The sequence below is a fragment of the Sciurus carolinensis genome, chromosome 8 (assembly GCF_902686445.1).
Source record: "Sciurus carolinensis chromosome 8, mSciCar1.2, whole genome shotgun sequence".
Lineage (NCBI taxonomy): Eukaryota > Metazoa > Chordata > Mammalia > Rodentia > Sciuridae > Sciurus > Sciurus carolinensis.
The window spans coordinates 111,521,405-111,542,803 of NC_062220.1; the positions used below are offsets into that span (position 1 = coordinate 111,521,405).

General features: G+C 35.2%; 1 pseudogene; it reads left to right on the forward strand.

Annotated features, from left to right (window-relative positions):
- The first annotated feature begins 3,422 nt into the window (after window positions 1–3,422).
- Window positions 3,423–20,330, forward strand: LOC124991393 (gamma-aminobutyric acid receptor-associated protein-like; annotated as a pseudogene).
- The last annotated feature ends 1,069 nt before the right edge of the window (window positions 20,331–21,399 follow it).

A 21,399-nucleotide genomic window follows, 5' to 3' on the forward strand; every position in this document is an offset into this window, starting at 1 on the left:
GTCTATGTCATAAGGACATCCTAGAAGACTGCTAAATAAAACCTGTAGCTTCTTTCAGTTTGTACAAGTAAGGTAACTCCAAATTTGAAGAGAGAAAATGATTCTTGATTTCCTCATGAAATAAACTTAGTTCTCCTTACAGCAAAAGAAACTCCCATGTTTCATTCCCTCCTGGAAACAGAGGACACTTATTCTTGACATGCTTTTATTTTGACTTTCTTGATATTAATTCTTTTTTTTATATGCCCAGTTTTTTATTACTTTGCATTTGCTCACTATTCCAGTTATGGCTTTCTGTTTTTTAAATTTTTAATTACCAAATAATAACTGTATATTTTATGGAGTACATTGTGATGTTATATGTATATGTTATGGAATTATTAAATTAAAGTAATTAACAAGAAACAGCAGCACATATTTGTAATCTCAGTGATTTGGGAGTCTGAGGAAGGAGGATTGCAAGTTCAAGGTCAGTCTGGGCAATTTACTGAGACCCTGTCTCAAAATTAATAAAGAATAAAAGGGAAAGAGGATATATAATTCATTGGTAGAGCACTCTGAATTCAATCCTTAGTACCACAAAATAGAAAAAAATGAAGATGACTAACATTGCTATCACCCCACATAGTTATTTGATGGTGAGAAAAATTATTTAAAAATCTATTCTTTTACTACATTTGAAATGTAAAATCTATTGTAATTAACTATAGTTACCATGGAATAGATCACTAAAACTTATTCCTCCTGTTGAACCAAAACACAACACCCTTGACACATCTTGCCTTTCCCCTTCAGTTCCCCCTCCCAGCACCTCTGATAACTCTGTTTCTGAGTTTGGAACTTTAGATTTTACATGTAAGTGAGGTTATACAGCATTTGCCTTTCTAATCCTGGCTTATTTTACTTAGTATAATTAAGCTCATGACCTCCTATTCTTAGATAATACCTGAGTGTGACAATTTACTCATTTAGTTCCCTAACCCAAACATTCTAAGATCCAGAGATCTATTTATAGGTTACTTACTAACACAGCATACTTTGCTAGGTCATAGAAAAGGGCTGAGAGGGAATGCAAGGATTTGTTCTTCATATACATTGCCCTTGTCTCAGATGTTACTTTCAGTATTGCTTACTGGAGAGTCCAAAGTATTGTTTTTTGCTTGTTTACTTACTGTTTTAATATTGTCACTTGTACTGGGAGGGTATGTTTTAATATCAACACTGCATTCTAAAAGGCCCCACATTAACAAACATTCTATAGATTAGATCAGGGTTCAAAGCAAACATGTTACAATTAAGATAATTTATCTTTATATTTGTGAATAGGTACTTCATGTATAATACATTTACTAAAAATCTAGGTACCTTTTATTTTACTCATTTCTTTGTCTTCAACTGAAAGTAAATTTTCTGTATAAAAGTGACATTTTAGAAACAGATTTCGGAAGATGGTGAGATGGTGGAACAGGTCCAGGTAGCAACCCTTGACTCCTTCATAGTTCAGAAATGAGTAGTGAAAGAACAGCTTACCAGAGAGGTAGCTGACAGAGTGACTCGGAATTTGGTTACTGGAGTACAAAATAAGGAAAAGAATTCCTTGACCTTGAACCCTGATCAGGAGGGGTCTGTGGGAATGGGTAGTAAAGAAAAAGGAGGAAAAGACCATAAGCTTACATAGTTAACAAAACAAATCAAGTTACAATGAGATAGGAGCAGTGAGGGAAATCACAGTTTAGCACAAATTGTGGACAGGACAGTCATTTTGTAGAGTTCATAGCTAGTCAGTCTCCAAAGAAGAAATTAAATCAATATAGTTTCTTCCCACCTACAAATCATAACAAATAAAACCAGAGGGAACACACTGTACAATTAATTGGGTCAGAAATCCATCTAGAAAGAACTTGCAGAGGTATCACTGCTAGTAAATTTTACTGAAGTCCCCTCCCCTTCACCATGGGCCAAGAGAGTGAGGAGGATCGCAGACAAGAGCAAATCATTCCTGGGGAGTGCCAACTCCATCCTAACACTCCCTACCGCCTCCTCAGGAGCCCAAGCAAAGATGGGCCAATTGACACCTCACTCCAATCATGGTGATAAATAAAACCCCAGTAAACTGCACCAACCAGGATGGAGGATTCTTGCCACAGACTGCCCACAGATAGCCTGTACTCTCAGTTGCAAACAGCCACCGAGTGCATAGATAGGACTGCAACAAAGATGCCCCAGAAGAAGGAAATCAATGCTTAGCATTCCACGACAGTCAATCACAGCCCTGAGCCCTGCATCCTATACCCCAGCACCCAATACAAATAGTCAGCAGATGGAGTACTTTCCAAGCATGCAGACTTGGGTCTCTGGGCTGACTAACAAGCACCAGATGGGAAGAAAATCACAGGAACTAGGAAAATAACTCATGTGCCCCAGGTCCTCTAGGAAGGTCCATAGCTATGAGTCCCATAGTTGCCAGTTAACTTGCTTTTCTTTAGATGCATATACCAACAGTCAATGGAGAACACCCCACAAAGAGGCTTATAGAGAGGCATCCCACGGACATTGCCCACTGTCCACTATACTCAGATATAAGACCACTGACCTGCAACCCGTTCGCATCCAGAGGAGTCATCGCATTACTGCACTCATGGCCACCCAGCATCACATTTGCCATTCTGTAATACCTCTACTTTAGACCACCACCTGGCACAAACTCCAAATCGTATATGGGGGAATCCTCACTGAATTTGAAAGTGCTGGATATGAAAAGCTTTTTCTTACGAGGGCACACAAGATTGACTCCCCTAAAAGGGAGTAAGCTATCTGCTAATTAACAATTAGGGACCATCTCCTTTGATCAAATGAAAACCTGGTCCATACCCTGATACACCAAAGATTGGAGGGAGCCACCTAGAATTATATCAGAGGTGATCTGGTGCTGAAACCAAAGTTTTGAGATCAAACTTGATTCTCCACTTTCGTTGGCAGGTGAGACTGGAGTTTCTCCATTTCATCAATTTTCTTCTTTCTGGGTTTTTGTGTAGAGAATTCAAAGAATGAAATCCACAGACAAGAATAAGTAAAGAGTAGGATTTATTGAAGAACAGAAACAGTAACACTGTTGCAATTTAAAAGGGGATCCAATAGCAGATTTTCTCCATCTGAGTGTGCCAGTCTACAGGTTTACATAGTACTTAGGTCACTGCTATTGGTTTAAAATTATGGTAATTAGGTTTTGAAAAACAGTTTCAATGATATTGGTTCAATGTCAACTTATGTGACTAGGTTTTGGAAAAGTACTAATTGGTCTAAATTTATGTTAATTAGGGTTTGAAAACATAATGATGCCATTGGTCAACTCTTGAGTCCTAACCTCTATTCACATGTGCCCCGCTTCTATTTTCTCACCAGAGGACTGAAGTGGTGGGTGGATGGCTTTGGACGGTCTATGTTCTCAGATTCCAGGCTGCAGCACTGAATGGAGCAGGCTTCTGCAGCAGGTATTGGTACCATACTCAATTCTGTCCACCAAAGAGTGACAGGTTGTTGTGCCTTGACTTGCAGTGCCTCAGGCCCACTACACATGCATGGCAGATTCCATGCAGTCATGGGCAGTGCTTGCTGCTCGTGTTCCTGCCCACTGAGGCCCACTCCAATGATTCACTGCTCCACTACCACTTCTCGGCAGGAACTACTGGCTGGCTGTAAGACTTGGCAGCTGGAGAACAATGTCGGTGTGATTGTTACCTCCATACTCAGGCAACACAGGGGTCAAGTTCAAGAGTGGTGGCCATCTTTTAGAGGTCCAAATCCTGATGAAATCTAATTTAGGAACTCAATAAGAAATCTCTCCATCTAAGTATGCCATTTCACAAGTAACTCCAAGGAATGCACTAAGTAAGAAAATATAGGAAGTGAAAAATAATTTCAATAAAGAGATAGAAATTCTGAAAAAAAAGAATACTAAAAGAAATCCTAGAAATAAAAGATTCAATAAATCAAAAAAAAAAAAAAAAGTTGAAAGCCTCACCAACAGATTTGACTACATAAAAGTTAAATTCTCAGGACTGGATGAAAAAATATGTAATATTTAAAATAAAGATGACAATGAAGAAAATATGTTAAGAGACCATGGCCAGAATTATCAGGAAATCTGGGACAGCATTAAGATATCAAACCTAAAATTGATCAGCATAGAAGAAATTGCTGAGATATGAAATAGGAATGTACAATATGTTTGGTGAAATAATATCAGAAAAATTTCCAAACATTAGGGATGAGATGGAAACTCAAATATAAAGTTATTTAAAAACACAAATAGATAATATCAAAAAAGATTATCTCCAAGATGCATTGTAATAAATGCCTAATATACAGAACAAGGACAGAATTTTAAAGTAACAAAAGAAAAATGGAAGATCACATTTAGAGATAAGACATTTAGATTTCCTTATGTTTTCTCAGCCAGGATCCCAAAGGCCAGGAAGAATTATAATAATATATACTAAACCCTAAAAGAAAATGGGTGTCAGCCAAAATTGTTATATCTAGCAAAATTATTCTTAAGAATTGAAGCTGAAATTTAAAAATCCTATAATAAACAGAAACCAAAAGAATTCATAAACTAAGTCTACATTACTAAACTACTGAACAAAATATTTCATTCAGAAGAAATGAAAAATAAATGTCAGAGTCAATGTATGGATGAATCTCAATAGAAGAATAGTCAATTAAAGGAGAATCAAATCTGAATTAAGCATTAGAGATAAATCAAAATAGTAGAAAATAAAAATTATCTCTTAAAATAACACTGACTGCAAATCATCTATCCTCTCCAATCAAGAGACTTAGATTGGCAGAATGAACTAAAGAAGAAGACACAACTACATGTTGCTTAGAAGAGATTCATCCTATAAGCAAAAGCATCCACTGACTGAAGCTGAAAAGATGGAAAAAGATAAATAATGCAAATTGAGATTGAAAATAAGCAAGAGTAGCTACTCTCACATATGACAAAGTAGACATCATGCCAAAATTAACCAAAGAGATAAAAAAGTTCACTTAATATTGGTAAGAGAATCATCCAACAACAGCATATAATGATTTTATTCATGCCCCAAATATCAGTGCACTTAAATACATAAGACAAACATTACTCAATATAAAAATCAAATCAATTCTAATACAATAACATCGATAATTTCAAAAAATTTCATCATTATGTAGTCATCAGATATTAAGTAAACATTTTCTGAAAGAAAAATTATTATTATTCACATGTACCTAACAGACATGTATAGCATTTGTAATATTGTATTAATCAACAACTGAATTCCCACTCTTCTCAGCTGCACATGCAATCTTCTCTAAATAGACCATATTTTAAGATACAAAGCAAATCTTAGCAAATCCAATAACTACAGATAATTCCTCGAGTCCTATAAAATCATAACAGAATGAAATTAGAAATCAATACAAGATAAAATATAAAATTTTTAACACATGGAATTAAGTAATAACAATAATATATAAGGAATGTGTCATAGAAAACATCAGGATAGAAATAAAAAAATTCCTAAGTAAATAAAAAGAGAGAAACAAAATATAATCTCTATAACAGTACGAAAGCAGATATAAGATGAAATTTTATTGCATTTAGTGTCTACCTAAAACAAACAAATCACAAAAAAAACCCACAAAAAATACCAAAAAATAATCTAATAGTACACCTTAAGTTTCTGGAATAGTAAGAACAAACTAATTCCTAAATCAGTAGAAGACATGGAGTAATTAAGATCAGAGCCAAAAGTTACATAAACAATACAAAAGGGAAGAAATCAATACAAAAATCAAAGAAATGAAGAAATTGGTTCTTTGAAAAGGTAAACAAGAGTAATAAATCAGCCAAACTAAACAAAGGAAAGAGAAGGAAGACAAATGTCAATAAAATTAGATATGAAAAAGAAGATATCGCCACAGATACAGAGAAACTATTTTAAAATTTATACTCCAATACACTGGAAAAGCTAGATGGTACTGACAAATTTCTAGACACATATGACCTACCCAAATTGAACCATACTAATATAGTAAACCTAAACAGACCAACTAAAAGCAATAAGATTGAAGTAGCAATTAAAAACCTTCCTACAATTACAAGTACAGGACCAGATGGATTATTGCTGAGCTCTACCAGACCTTTAAAGAACTTATGCCAATTCTCCTCAAATTATTACAGGAAATAAAATAGGGAGGGAGCACTCCAAATTCATTCTATGAAGTCAATATTACCCTGATATTAAAATCAGATAAGGACACATCAAGAAAACTACAGACTAATATTTCTTATGAACATAGATGCAAAAATTTGTAATAAAATATTATCAAACTGCATTCAAAAACACATGAAGCAGATAGTACTCCATGAGCAAGTAATTTATACTAGGGATGAAGTTATAGTTCAACATACACAAATTCATAAATGTAACTCACTGCGTAAGTAGAATTATGGCAAGAATCATATGATCATCACAATAGATGTGGAAAAATCCTTTGACAAAATCCAGCATTCAATCACGGTAAAAAAAAAAAAAATAGTAGAACAACTGGGGATAGAAGAAACTTATCTCAGCACCATAAAGGCTATACATCATAAACTCAAAGTTACCACCATAGTGAGCAAAGAAAACTGAAAACTTTCTTTTAAAATCAGGATGTTCACATTCACCATCCCAATTCAATAAAATTTTTGAAACTAGCCAGAACAATCAGGCAAGAAAAAGAAATTAAAGTGATACAAACAGGAAAAAAAGTCAAATTTTCTGTTTGCTGATAACACATTCCTATTTGAGAAGACTCAAAAAGCTCCACCAAAAGAGAAGTTCATCAAAATAGTAGGATGAAAGACTGACACACAATAGTCAATAGCTTTACTATACTACATTAATAAGTATTCTGAGAAAGAAATCAGGCAAACTATTCCATTCAAAATAACATTTAAAAACTTGAAATAATTCTAATCAAAGAGGTGACAGACATCTAATGAAAACTGAAAAAAAAAACTGGAAAGAAATTGAAGACCTTAGAAGATGAAAAATTTCCTATGCCCTTAGTATTGTAAAAATGACCATATTACCAAAAGCATTATGCAGATTCAATGCAATCCTTATTCAAATACCAATGATATTCTTTATAGAACTAGAAAAAACAGTCCTAAAATTCATATGGGAATAATCAGAGACCCAGAATAGCCAAAAGTGATACTGAGCAAGAAAGTAACTTAGGAGGCATCACTTATAATAGCTAATCTCAAATTATACTATACTATAACAACAGAAACAGCATGATTTTGGCATCAAAACACACATGAAGATCCATAAATAGAAGAGAAGACACAGAGACAAAACTACATATATTACAGTCTTCTGATAATTGATAATGGCACCCAAAACTTAGGGAAGATAGACTTTTTAATAAATGGTTCTGGGAAAACTGGTTATTCATATGCAGAAGTATGAAACTATATCTTTTTCTTTCACCCTACAAAAACATCATCCCAAAGTGAATCGAAGACTTAGGAATTAGATCAGAAGCTCTGAAAATGCTAGAAGAAAATGTAGGGTAAACACTCCAACACAATGGCACAGGCACCAACTTCCTCAACAAGATCCTCAAAGATCAAGAAATAAAGCCAAGAATCAATAAGTGGGGTTGCATCAAACAAAAGATTCCACACAGCAAAAGGGACATGAATATGAAGGGAAAATGGGAGAATATCTTTGCCCACTCTTTCTCTAATAGGAGCTTAATAGCTACCAAATATAAAGAATTCAAAACATTTAGCACCATCAAAAAAGAAAGAATCCAACCAATAAATGGACAAAAAGAACCAAATAAACATACCTGAAATGAAGAAATACAAATGATATAGACTATATTTAAAAAAAATCAACATCCCTAGTAATCAGGGAAATGCAAGTCAAAACTAAATTGAGATTTCATCTCACTTCAGTTAAAATGGCAATCATCAAGAATTCAAATAACAATACTAATGAATGCTAGAGAGTGTGTCTGGGAAAGGTACAGTCATACTTTGTTGGTGGGACTGCAAATTAGTAACACCACTTTGAAAAGCAGTATGGAGTTTTCTCAAATTACTAGGAAAGGAAATATCATATGACCCAGCTTTCCCACTCCTCGGTATTTATCCAAAAGAACTAAAATAAACATACTATATTGACATGGGCACATCAATGTTTATGGTAGTACAGTTAACAATAGCCAAGTTAGGGACAGGCCAGTAGCCTATCAAAAGATGAATGGGTAAAGGAAATGTGGTATTGGTACATAATGGAGTTTTAATCAGTCATAAAAGAAAGACAAAATTATATCATTTTCTGGTAAAGGAATGGAACTAGAGAACATTATGCTAAATGAAATAAGCCATACTCAGAAAGTCAAAGGTCAAATGAGTCAAGGGTTTCTCTCTCTCTCTCTCTCTCTCTCTCTCTCTTTCCTTCCTAGCCATCCTGAGCACCTTATCCCTCTGCCATGGACTTCACTATGTTGCTCTGCTTCACTTTGGGCCCAGAACAATGTAGTCAATCAACCATGGACACCTCTGATATTATGAGGTCCCAATAAACTTATTCCTTTAAATTATTCTGGTTGAGTATCTGGATCACAGTGATGAAGAGTTGAATATTACATTGATCTTTCATCCTGATTTCACAGCATTCATCATTTTGTGTCCTAATTTTTTTTGTGTATGACTCCCACGAATCTTTCTTGTTAGTACTCGTATAATCAGCCCATCATAACTATCTTCATTGTTCAATTCTCCCATGTCTTTCTTATGTTTAGCTAGTGGAACAATCTATTGCTCATCCATTGTTCCCTTTTCCTTACTTCACATTCACTTCCAAGCTGATTGCACTCCATCCTATGGCCTTTAATCTAATCTATTTAGTTATTTTCAAATACATGCTCACTGAATTCATCTTTAGTTTAACTCCAACTTTTAAAATGCAACTGATTACTTCTCATTCTCCTTGAATGCTCATTCTGGATTGATTTGCTATCTCCAAGGCCATTATTGTTGGGTGTTGTCCCACTCCAAGCACATGTCCCCTCTTTTGGCAAATTTTACACTTCTACAAATATGACTGACACAACATTCCCTCAATCATTCCAAAGAAAACCCTAGAAGACATTTCTATTTCCTTGTTTGTCTCTTACATTCCACATCCAACTTATGAACAATTCCTGACAGCTCTCCTGGTGATCAATGCCTTAGGATTTACAAGGTTAACATCAAAATATCACCTTGAGCATTGCAAGAGATGTCTGTCTCTTCATTCCCCCTCTTGCTCCATAAAAATATTTCTATTCAAGTTGAATAGTTATTACTTGAAAATATAAATCAGATCCTTAAAATGTTCTGTTCAGCATATTCTAAGGTTTCCTGTCATGCAGAGGGGAAAAAAGTTTTTCACAATGGGCCGGCCTGATGTGATCTGCTGATATTTAGACCAAAAGTATCTCCAACCTAATTACACTGCCATCTGGCTCCAGCCTCTGGGGCTTGTACTTTCTGCTCCTCTGCCTAACATGCTTTCTCCATGTTTGCATAAACTAACTCTTTGCCTCACTGAGACCTCAGTTTAAATGCTTCTTCCTCAGAGATGATGTTACTGTAAGATACATTGTTTTCTATTATCACCAACAAATAGTTTCTGGAAGATTGCAAACTCTTATTAATGAATGAATAGCTGTTTTATGTGTACCCGATGCAGTATTGCCAGTTAGAATATATTCTAATATAGATATATGATAGTATTGTTAGGCAATATTGTTAGAATATAGGGCTGCCTGTGGTACATGCAATGTTATTACTAACATATTTGTTTTCCACAAGACTTTTGTCTAGAAGTATTTTATTATAAAAGATTTTATAAAATTCATAGTCTCATGAAAAATATATTGATTTATAGAAGTAGATGGTTCTGGCACTGTTCCTTCCTGTTCAATTCTAGAACAATCTAGGAACAATCTCTTTTGTGCTTTATTGTCAGATGCATCATTCTTTACTCATTTCCTAAACCTAACCTAAGACAAAGCGGGTTACAATCTTGTGACTTCTCCCAGGGAGGATGGGGCCCTGTGTATATTAAACAACACAGATCTTCTTTCCTTTGTAGTTCCCTAGTAGCATTTATTTAGTGGTGGTCATATCATTATTGTGATAAAGTGTCATTCATTGTGCAACTGTGACTCTCAGAGTCTGTCACTATTCTTCATTGCCAATGAGCCTAAGCACAAGTCTTACCTAGAGTATACAGAATGTGATTTTTAGTTTGTTTTCTTGTTATGTTAATTTTCCCATTGAGAAATTCATAATTCCATAACATAAATGTAGAAGAACACATTTCAATCATATTTTCTATTATATTCTTAAGACTATAATCACTGACTTCCATGAATAGAAACTCCTTTATTGTTGAGGATGCCCAGATTTCCATACACTGCCAGAGTGGGACAGGCGGGATCATGAAGCAAGTGATGGTCTGACTTGTGAGCACATAATGAGGAGGAGGAGGCTGATCTCAGCACTGTGCAATGTAGGCAGTGTAGGCAGGGTTGGGTGAACACCTGAAATATACCTGATACATACATCATCAGCCCAGAGCACATGGCTGTCCTTGCTCCCAAAGTTCCTGAGTGTCACCCATAATATGAATGTCATCACTACTCTGGTGCTCCGATCACGCATCATCCATTTGCCAGTCACATCTACTGGAATCTGAGCATCTCAGATTGGGTACCAGCTCAGGGCTGCCAATTCCCTGAAGGTCAAGAGCAATGAAAAGGAATAGTTAAATAGAGAAAGCTCCCAAGGAGAGAGACAGAGTGGGATGTACACACCCAGTAGTTATTCAGAGCACCCAATCCAGAATACTAAGCAAATAGTTTGTTCCAGATACCTAATGGGATCTTAAAAAATTTTCCTGATACCTCTCCAAAACCTGAAGCTCTCTTGCCTGGCCTCAGGAGAAAGCACAGTTTCTGTTTAACCATTTTCAGAAGAAAGACTAGATCATTTCATCATGAAATCCTTGTTTAAAATGTCCTCAAATAAGGTAAAAAGAAATTTCAAAAATATACATTGATCCTTTATAAAAGAACAAAAATCATGATTGATAAATTGAGATTCTATTGTTCTTGTCCAAAGTGACATGAATTATGATTTTCAAATAAGGAGATGCTCATTTTATTATTTAACCTGAAAACTGACTCTGAAGGCAATTTCTGTAAAAGAGATATAAAATTGTTTTGAGAAGTGAACTGCCATCAGAAAAAGTATTTTACCTGATACAAATACTTCAAAGGATAGCATTTTGTGGTGCATGTGCTATTATGATTATTTAAAACTCAAGCTCTATTACTGATCAAACAAAGCAAAATAAAGAACTCCCCAGTGATATTACACAAGCTGTGTGCCTCATTTGTATGGTGCATGCAAAACACTAACACAGGCTAAATTCACTGGTTAATTTTCCAATTTTAAATGTGCAAAAAATATATTGGAGAGAGAAGTAAAGCAAGCAATAAAAATAATTGAAAGACTAGGAGAGACGAGTAGGATTTGATTTAGTTGACTACAAAAAAATGCCCAAGGGGTAAAAGGAATGTCTCTATTACTCTTCTCAAATAAATGAGAGGAAATGCTCATTATAGAGAACATGTACACAGAAATGACTTCTTTGGCAAGACTGTTTTTGTACTGTGCATACCTTTCATCTTCTGTACACATTTTAGCCCTATGTTGACCTAGCAAAATAGAGAAGCAATACACATGCGCAACCACCCACATGCACACACAGGCAGACATACCATCCCTACAGGGTATTAGTATGGCTTAAGACCAACCCAGTAGAGCACTGAAATAAATCAATTCAAGATGGATCTATATCATTTTGGAGTCCTTTTACTAAAAGAATACAATCCTTGCAACTGAACAGTAAGAAAAGAAATTCAGGGATAAATGCAAGGGATCAGTTCAGTGCCTTCATTTTAGTTTCAATGGTTTCATAGCATTTTTTTTCCAAAAAATTTTGGGATCTGTATTAGTTTCCTGTTGCTGCTATAACAAATGACAAGAAACTCAGTTGCATTAAAAAAAGCAATTATTCTCTCACAGTCCTGATGTCCAGAAGTCCAAAGTCTGTATGACTGGACTGAAATCAAGCTGTTGGGAAGACTGTGCTGCCTCTACATCATTGCCACTTCCAGTTTCTGGTGGTTGCTACCTTCCTTGGCTTATGGCTACATTAGTCTAAGTGTTATGGCTAATACTTCAAATTTTCCTCTGTTGAATCTTTCCATCGTTTTCTTCTCCGTGTGTGTGTGTGTGTGTGTGTGTGTGTATGTGTGTGTGTGTGTGTGTGTCTGTTCGTGTGTGTGCATGTGAACTCTACCTTTGTCTCTCTTAGAAAGATACACAGGATTACATTTAGGGGCTACCCATTTAATCTAAGACAATCTTCTGTTTTAAGATTGTTAAATCACCTTGGCAAATTCTCTTTTTTTGAAAAAAAAATATTTTTCACAGATTTCAGAGATCAGGACATGAATATCTTTGGGCAGTAGAAGGGGAGACTTTCTCTTTGGAGGACTTATTATACCATAGAGATGGTTTAACATAAAAAGAAACTCACTTTTTAATGTACATATCAAGATTTATAGTAAAGAATTAGAACATATAAGTGGCATGGGATCCTGGCATTAGATGGAATATAGTACAGAGGCAGCATACAATCTTCTACAGATCTGCAGTTTTTCTTATAGAAGCATATAATAATGACTTGGAGATGAGCATATAAATGAGGCCAGAAGATTCTCAATTTTGAGAAGACTGGAATTTTGCTTATTTTATTATTATTATTATTATTATTATTATTATTATTATTTTGTATTAGGGGTTGAAACCAAGATACTTTACCAATGAGCTACATCCCCAGAACTTTATTTTATTTTTAGATGGAGTCTTATTAAATTGTTGAGGGTCTCACTAAGTTGTTGAGTCTGGTCTCACACTTGCAGTTATTCTGCCTCATCCTGCCTAATGACTGGGGTTACAGGTGTGAGCTACCATGCCCACAATTCTACTTTCATAGCAGAAGTGGAAGGAACATAGTTAACACATTCTCCTTTGTCCTCCTCTGTCATATACAGCTTCTCCCCATCAATATCTCATACTGAAGTCGCAGCTTTGCTGCAATTAATGACCTATATTCTCACATCATATCATTTAATTTACAATCTCAGTATCACTTAATAAACAACTGTCCTTAGTTTACAATTGGGTTCACTCTGGGAATTGTAAACTTTATGAGTTTTGACAAAAGTATAAAGATCTGTATTTGTGGTGATAGTATTATACAAAATTGTTCATTGCCCTAAAAATATGTGCTTTGCCTATATATCCTTCTCTGGCAATTACTGATTATTTTTTATGTTTCCATAGTTGCCTTTTCCAGAATGTTATATAGTGGGAGTCATATAGTTAGTAGTCTAATTTAGACTGTTTTATGTTTTATGTTTTATGTTTCATTTAGTAAAATGTGTTTTTTATTTGATATTTTTTTCTTGACTTGATACACATTTTTTTTTAGTGCTGAATAACATTCCATTGTCTGGATATACCACAGTTCACTTAACCATTCACTGACCAAAAATTATATCTTGATTATTTTCAAGTCTTGACAATTATGAATAAATCTGATTTATAAGTGTATAATTTCCAGATTTGAGTTTTAATCCATGTCAGTAATTTTTAATTTGGAGGCAAAATATAACCTATTCAGTACCACTGTGTTGTTCATAGCATAGGACCTAAGGCTGAAGACATCATGATTATGAGAAATGCTTGCTCAATCTGCTAACACGGCTGTGTTAAGATTTTATCCAGCCTCCTGATAACTGGTTTCTGCTTTATTCTTCAAGATAGACTTATGTCTATCTTATGTTACTTACTCAGTAAATACTTTAGACCAACAAATAAGTCTGGTTGTGTGGTATTATCAAATCCATTTCCATTTTTGAGGAAATTTAGGTCTTGGAAACTAAATATCTTTACCAGGATCACACAGTCTATAAGAATAGAGTTGGAATTTGAATCTTTTCTTTTTATCAAAATACTCTGTTTCTTTAACTATGCCCCTAGTAATGGGGTTCCAGTACAGTTTCAAGGTCTCAAAGATCAGGACTGATCTTTGAATATAGGCTGACTGCTCCTTAATTAAAGTTTCAGGACTTTCTATACAAAATCAATTCTGGAAAATCATAAGTAATCATGAAGAGTGTCTAGATTGCTTATTGCTTATTTTTCCTTCCACATCCCTGGGTTTTTCTTACATTTGGAAAGGTAAAACACACCGTCTCTTGGTTTATCTTAAAATTTGAGAGAAATATTCTAAGTCCACCCTATGAGTCTTCACTTAGCCCCATGGGTCTTTAGATTTACATAGAATTAAGATGTCTCATCTTTATCCCTACAATGCTGGTCTAAATCATGGTTTGGGTTTATCTTCATCCATTTTCTATGGTTATAACAAAATATCGCATATTACATAATTTGTAAAGAAAGGAAGTTTATTTGACTCACACTTCTAGAGGTTAGGAAGCCCAAGGATATGGTACCCAAATTTTCTTGACTTCTGGAGAGGTTCTTCTTGCTGCTTCACAACATGCCAAAAGGTAAGAAAGAGACAAGGAAGGTAAATTTGCTTTCATAAAATCCCATATTTGTGAGGACAAGTACACTTCCCGAAATACCAACTCATTCCTGAGAGAATGGCATTCATCTATTCATGATGGTGGAACCCTTGTGATCTAAATGACTCCCCTGGACCTCGCCACCCAACAGTACTGGAATAGCAGTTAAGGTTCCAATACCTGGACTTTTGGAAGATACATTCAAACTATAGCAGAATTTTACAAATCTGGTTCAATTTTCTATTCCCTGAGGTCAACTTAAAAATGCTGTCAATTTGTCTTGCTCAGTCCATCATACCACAAATAGTAAGAAGCCAACCAGGGAAACTATTGTATATTAAAAAAAAAAAAATGGCACAGGGCAAACCAGAAAATAAAGTGTACCTTAGTGTCTCTATTCTCAAAGAGATCATACCCTACTTGATAATAATATTTACAAGGGAACATTTACTTCTAATGTAAGATTGCATGTGAAATAATATGGTCCTTGATATTTTTATTTTTATGGTTTAATTTTTTATCATGTTAGCTTTTCTTAACAGTTTTTGATTATTTTGACAGCATTTTTGAGATATAAATTATACACCATAAAATTCACACAACTTGGAATTTATAGTTTGAGGATTATTAGTAAATATATAGTACCGTGTAACCATTACCATGATACAGTTTTATATTTTGATTTCTGTTATCATCATGCTCATGTGCAAGAATGTTCTGTTTATGTCCTCAGTCCTTACTAGGCAAAATCTACCCTGTCTATAGATTTTCCTGTTCAGACATTTTGCATAAATAAACCACATGTAATATCTAATCTTTTGCCTCTGGTTTCTTTAGTTTACCATACTGTTTTTGAGGTTTGTCCATGTAGAATATGAATCAATATTTTGTTTTATAATATTCTAATCTATGGGTATAGCACATTTTGTTTATCCGGTCAACAGTTCATCAACATTTGGGTGATTTCTACAGGTAGGTGGTTATAAATAATCCTGCTATGAATATTTGGAAACAAAGTTGTGAAGGGACATATATTTTTATTACTCTTGGTTATATACCTAAGAACTGGATTGTTAGGTAGTATGATAAATTTAGAAGTCATCATTTTGAACCATTTGAAATAGTGTGTGACTAGGCAAATCTGGCAATTCTATTAATCCCCTCTAGCATTTCAGTGGATATTCAAAACATCATACAAAAATGAAAACCATTAATTCACCAATTTTTTGCCTATATCTTGAAAAGTTTTAACTAATTCAATTTCTGAAAAATTATAATGCACAATATAGTTTTCATTTTCAGGAGACCATGGTTAGAAAAGGAAAAGACAATATCTTATTAGTGGAAGATAAACAACAAGATTCTTATCGGTACCTACTATTTAAAAATACAAAACATGTTAATTAATGCAACTGAGATGCTGCCCTTTCCCTTAAAATGTTTAATTTCTAGATAGTTGGAGACCTAGTTTCCATTTTTCTTTTGATAAACCTGAGGACTGATGCAACAGAGAACCCCCCACATGAACAGGAGGAAATTGACTCCTACCTCAATGAATATGCTCTGAGAAAGAGGACAAATCCACTCAAACAGACCTGCATGAAATAAAGAATGTCAACCTTCATACACAAACACATTTACACACCACACATTCCCCTTTGACATGTAAAGCAAATTTTAACCAACCAGATTAAGTGTTGACAATTTAAGTGCTAGACTCAGTACTTAAACATTATTCTTAAAAAGAATAAAAATAAATACAAGGAAGTTTGTGAAATTTAGAAACATACACAGGTTTTGAAAAAGAAAATTATTTTTTCACAATGCAATAGCAGAATACACTCAATTACATAGAGTTAACTTTCTTAACATAAAATCCATATAATAAGATACTCTCTAAAAAAGAATAAAAAAAGGTGACCTTTCTTAAAGGTATGTTTGCCACCTGCTGATTGTCATTACAGTTCTTTGTCAAAAATATTCCATATTATAGAAACAATAGCCTTAGAAATTATAGAATAGAAAAGACATGGGCATGTTAAAAACATTTCCAGTTTTTCTTTCAACATAATCCCATTTTAATAATTTCTTATTCCTTATAAAGAAGAACTAACTCTATGTGAATAAATGCACTTCATTTTACATCAATAAGCCCTCAAGGGTGACATAAAGTTTGACAGTGATATAAGTAGCAAACCACTATCTATTTCTTGCATGTCTGTTCTGGAGTATTAATCGTGCTGTTGGTATTTAAAGGGTTGCAATGAACATTCCCATTGGTATTCTATAGCAATTTAATCACAATACTATTCATCATTAAGTGTTACCCTGTGGATAATGTCATTCATTGTAGGGCTGATATTATGATACACTGGGGGGCCAGACAGCTTTGTCTTCATTAGCTGACTTATGTGGGGACTGGTAAGATTAAATGTCATCAATGACCTCCTAATTGCCAAACTCATTGGCCTCCTTAGAGTTCTTATGCTAATCGTCCTTTCTGCAGTATTTGACCCTGCTGAACACCAGCAACATTTTTTTATATATCATTGCTTCTCTTCTTACTTTGTACTATACTCTCTTGGTTTCAGTCCTTTTCTCAAAATGTTCATGTTCAATCTCTTTTAAGGACTTTATTTCCTCTGTCTGAACCTTAAATGATGTCACCTCAAGATTTTTTCAAGGAAGAAATTTTAAATATTTAATTGCTACATACAAATTAAATATATTATGGGTTACCATATATGTATGGATTGTGTAATGTTCAAATCAGAAATCCACAGGGTCATTTCTATTCCCTTGCATTTGCTATTATTTCTAGGAGCAGACATTTTTTGTGGGGTCCAGAGTCATATTTTCTATTATAGTGTTGAAGATGATTAGGTCCATATGAAGAGGGCATGGAAGAGAAAATAAAAAACTTAAATAAAAGAAAAATCTTTAATTCATCCATGTTCCAGATTGTAGACCCAATATAAAAACTAATGGTGGAAAGCTGGAGGTATAGCTTAGTGTTAGAGCATTTGCATTCATGTTCAAGGCCCTGGTTTCAATCCCCAGCATAAGAAAAACTTACAAAAATTAATGGTGGGCATTTTTTACCATAAGGATTTTGGTAAAAATTACATAAGTTATCTTTGAACATCCTAATGTCAAACTGGAATGTATTTCTTCATGCTTAGAATTGATCCTTGAATCCAAAATATCAAGTATATGTTTAGTTAAAATTCAATGAATCATTTTATGGTTATCAACAATATTCTCTATCAAAAATTATAAAAGGTTGGGAAATTTACCCTACTTGCAAGCTAATGATTTAATTTGGCACGGTTTTATGGATGCTAAAAGAAGAGATAGGACTTCTGGGTCAGAGACTAAGGGCAGATTGTTACTGTCAGCAATAGCAGTGGCTACAGTATAAGGTTCAAATCCCACAGTGATGCAAAAAGGATTAGTTAATGTTCATGCATGCAGTAATTTATGTTATAGAGGATTACCACCATTTTAGGAAAATCAAATCTTTTATAAGGGTTAATAAATACATCTAACTTCTGTCCAGAGGAAGATATTATCTTTGTCATACTGGACAGTAAATAAGCCTACTCTTTGTTCTAGGATGAAAGAGTGCAAAAGTGTGGAGAAGGCACAATATTCCAAGGTCATTCACTGCATAAACATCCTTGGAATAATAATGTAGAACAAAACATTCCTAGCACCATGCAAATGCTTGCTGCCCAATGCACTTAGTAGCCAATTTTATGACACCAGTTTTTGCATATTGGAAGAACTTTATTAAGGGTTAACTGACAAAGAGACAGGAGAAACACTCAAGTCTGTTCCCCTGATTGTCCAGTAAAGTGGGACATTAAGACTTTTGGCAGAAGTGGGTTTGATAATGTCTTGTTTCTTAATTGGACCCAGTTGTGTCTTTGAAGATGTTTACTATTTCAATCTTAGGTCATAATTTCATAGTTAATTCCTTTGGCTCTTAATTATATCCATGTAAGTCTCTGCCCTGAATCTAAGGTACCATTTTTTAGAGACTTTCAATTCTGTCCAGTTCAGGGTCATTCTTATGTAAGGCAACAAGTTCTATAAAATACCTTACATAGCATTCAGAAATGAAGCAGTTATTTTACTAAGGGAAATGCTTAGCTCCATTCTCATTTAGGTGTGTTAGGAGGTGGGAAATGGGCTCCACAGAGTCAGAGAAATAAAAGGTACAAAGGGTTATTGAAAGTAAATGAGATTAAGTCAACTATGTTTTTTGGTTGGCAGTTATCAGAATTAGGATTATGTCCTCCCTTGGAGTCTTGGAGATAGAGATCTCATTCTTTTGATGATTACATCCTTGGTAATGGTTCTCTGATTTTTGAGAGGTATTTCTGAGTTGCAAAATGATGCATTTTACAACTGCAAGTCCTTTTTAGTAAATTCCTTACAGAAGGTTGTGCCCTGACCAGCACACACTTGATTTCAGTCCCACTCCCAAAAGGTGCACAGACACGACAGACTCATGGAGAATTTTCTCCCAGTATTATCTATCCCTTGTTTATACACTTTTTTGACTCTGGAGAATTTCTCATGAGTCCATTACTTCTTTGGCAGTACCGTTTACCAAATCCACTTAATGTATCTCAGATATTTAATGAACACTACTTTCAACAGGACTCTAGGTAGAAGGATGAATCCAACCTGAAATATTGAATTCCTCTTTGCTATGAGAACTGCAACCAATCAGGTGAAAAACCTCAAGAACTATCAGGATCTGTCTCAGATATCCAAGTGTCTTTAAGTTTCTAAGTTAGTTTTTCTATTTGATCCTAAGCAATAATTCATGCAGAGGAGGATGTGTCTTGACTGTCAAGTCTCTACCTTGACCAAACAGGAGAAAGTCTAGAGTACTTTTTATCACCTGTAACTATGTCTAGGGAATTTATGTGTATCTGAAGGCCTTCCAGGGATACCCTGGTGTCTTTGGTTATTTCAGGTAAAGTAAGCAGAACTTAACATACCATGTTTTCTAATTGCATGATTCCAATCAGAGAAAAACCACCAATAATGTGTGCTTAAGAAATCAATTATTGACTGCGGCCCTCCATCCTGGCCCCACCTCCCCATCAACCGGGTTCCCTCAGCCCAGCTTGGTCCAGCCGGGTTCCCAGGAGCATTGTTCGTGTACAAAGAGGAGCATCTGTTAGAGAAGTGCCTCTCTGAGGGCGAGAAGATCCAAAAGAAATACTTGTACCAGGTTCCAGTGATAGTAGAAAAGACTCCTAAAACTCAGATAGGAAATCTGGACAAAAAGAAATACTTGGTGCCTTTGATCTCACAGTTGGTCAATTCTACTGCTTGATCTGGAAGCGAATTCATCTCGGAGCTGAGGATGCTTTGTTTTCCTTTGTCAACAATGTCATTCCACCCACTAGTGACACTATGGGTCAGCTATACCAGGAACACCAGAAGAAGACTTCCTTCCTGCCCACAGTGATGAAGCTGCTGTGAACCTGCTGACCCTGAGATGGGGGGTCCCATCCACAAAGAAAAAGATGGCACCCTTTTGATGTCCACCTCCTTTCAGGCTCAAACACCACCTCCCTTCTTTGGGACTTGCACTTCTATTTTTTTAAATTATTTATTTATTTATTTTACTTTTTACAGACTGCATTTTGATTCATTGTACACAAATGGAGTACATCATTTCTTTACTATGGTTGTATACGAGATAGATTCATACCATTCGTGTAATCATATTTGCACATAGGGTAATGATGTCTGTCTCATTCCATTATTTTGCACTTCTTAATGTTTGAGGCTTTCTTTCCAGCCCATCTTAGGTAATGATGGACATGGACTCTTGTGCTTCTCCTTCCTCCCCTTTCCCCACGTTTCTTTGTCCTCCATCCCCACTCCACTTTAGACTTCTTGATTGTCAATCCCTCTCACCTCCAGTGATTGATTTGATTTCTGTTCCTTTCTAACTTCCCAGGGGGGTAAGAACCCCCAAAATGCCTTCCTTTTTTTGCTTTCATTTTGATGGTAGATGGAAGGGCCTAAAATTGTGGGTAGAAGGTAGAAGGCACATCAGTAAAGAGGAACCACCAAGCTGAAAAAAAAAAACCAATGATTTATCCCTCTAGGAAACTCCACCAGTACCAAAGTTGGCTTCATTTTGGAGAGATGCCTGCAGTCCTCTGAGGGCTACATGATCTGTATGTATTTCCTTTGACACTTCAAGGTTTCTTCCCATACTTTCTAATGTACATTTACCACTTGTTTTATTTGAAGGGGATGGAAGAGTATAAGGCAAATTAATGCATGCTTTGCGCACAAATTATAAAATTTTGAGGGCACTGGTGGCATCCCTGGAAAGAAAATATTGATTAAAATTGGGGACTGACAAGTGGGATGTAGATTGGTCAGAGGCACAGACTTGATGGCGTCTGCCACATAGCACACCAGGCATCTAGTAACTCCAAGGTTTCACTCACCTACCCAAGTTCTCCTTGTTCACAAAACTACAGTGGAGGATCCCTTACTGTCCGATTGGAAGTACAATATGTGAACATGTTCATTATGGAATTCCATGGACTTTTTTCAAATCTCATTAATCAGCTCAACCAGGAAGCCTCA